Below are 1,545 nucleotides of genomic sequence, written 5' to 3'. Positions count from 1 at the left end.
GGGTGGAGGCGGAGCTAAGGAGCGGAGAAGCCCAACCCAGGTACAGGAGGAGCTAGACCTAGGTTTAGGTGGGAGTTCTACTTCGGAACCGGGCTGGAGGTGCGGCTCCAGGTCCTCCAATGGCTGGTTTGCTTAGTGAGTTCCAAAAGCTTAAATGCCCATATCTGTACTACCAGGGGAAATATGTGTGTAAATGGGTAAACACACCACATTTCTCAAAATTATTATTTTAGCAAGCATTTCACCAATAACTGCAAATAGATCATTGCAAGGCAAAGTGATTTATGTTTGCATAAAAATGTGCAATAAATGCTCATAAAAGTTAGGTTTTGCCTGAGAAAATCAAGAAGGTTTCACAGAAATGACATTTGAACTGAGTGTTCAAGGATAAGTAGTAGGCCTTTGAGAGTGAGGGGTGGCAAAGACTCTGGATATGTCCACTAGGAAATCCTACATACAAGACAAACACAGGACCTGAAAATAACTCACTGTCACTGTCTCCATCATCACACCCTCCCTGCTCCTTCATCAAGCACTTAGTCCTCCAATTTATAGCCTTGTAGGTAATCTTTGCTTTCTTCTCTTATATTCCCCATTGCTTAGTTATCTAGGCTGCATACCAGATGTAACAAATTAACATCAAAATTTAGTGGCTTAAAACAACAATAAACATTTATTATCTCTGTGTGTCAGGAATTCAGGAGTAGTTTAGCTGGGTTGTCTAGCTCCCAGTCTCTCATGAGTTTATAGTCATGATATTGGATGAAGCCACCAGTCATCTGAATGCTTGACTAGGGCTGGACAATCCACTTCTGGGATGGCTTAATTTCATGCCTGGCAAGTTGATGCTGGCTATTGGTAGTAAGTCTCAATTCTTTTCCATATGGACCTCTCCATGGGTTGCTGGGATGTCCTCACAATATAGTATTACTTCTTTAGAGCTAGTAATCCCAAAAACCAAGGTGAAAGCCACAATGTCTTCTATAATCTAGCCTCAGAAGTAAAAATATAACTTCTGCCATATTCTGTCGGTCACACAGGCCAATCCTCATGCACTGTGGGGAGGGATAACACAAGGATGGAATACAAGAATTTCAGTGGACCATCCTGGAGGTTGTCTACCATGTCCAAATGTAAGCAGTCATCTTGTCCTGATAACTCACACTTATGAATCATAAATAACTTAAATTTGTCATTTTCTTTCAATTATTATCATAATTCAGGACTTTATTTTTGCTCACCTAGACTATGCAGTAGTTTCATTAAAAAAAAAAAACAAGAACAAAAAAACCTGCCTCCAATCTCTTTCCAAGTTATCATCAGGGTAACCTCTCTAAGGTGCAAATTCTGTTTTATTTATTCAGTGGTTACTGAGGACCTATGATGTGCTAGGCATTTTATTAAGTAACATAGATAAAGATTATTAAAAAGATTCCTGCTGCCTGCTTTGGCAGCACATATACTAAAATTGGAACAATACAGAGATTAGCATGGCCCCTGCACAAGGGTGACATGCAAAACATGGATCCTGGATTCAAATTGCTT

General features: G+C 39.9%; 1 non-coding gene across 1 annotated transcript; it reads left to right on the top strand.

The window, feature by feature from the left end:
* The first annotated feature begins 1,442 nt into the window (after positions 1-1,442).
* Positions 1,443-1,545, top strand: LOC122467375. The gene has a single exon (XR_006292918.1). It is a non-coding gene; the product is annotated as a U6 spliceosomal RNA (small nuclear RNA).

This window comes from Prionailurus bengalensis, chromosome A3, assembly GCF_016509475.1.
Source record: "Prionailurus bengalensis isolate Pbe53 chromosome A3, Fcat_Pben_1.1_paternal_pri, whole genome shotgun sequence".
In the NCBI taxonomy this organism is placed as follows: domain Eukaryota; kingdom Metazoa; phylum Chordata; class Mammalia; order Carnivora; family Felidae; genus Prionailurus; species Prionailurus bengalensis.
The sequence above is the reverse complement of the archived record's forward strand: the minus strand, read 5'-3'. Positions and strand labels throughout refer to the sequence as shown.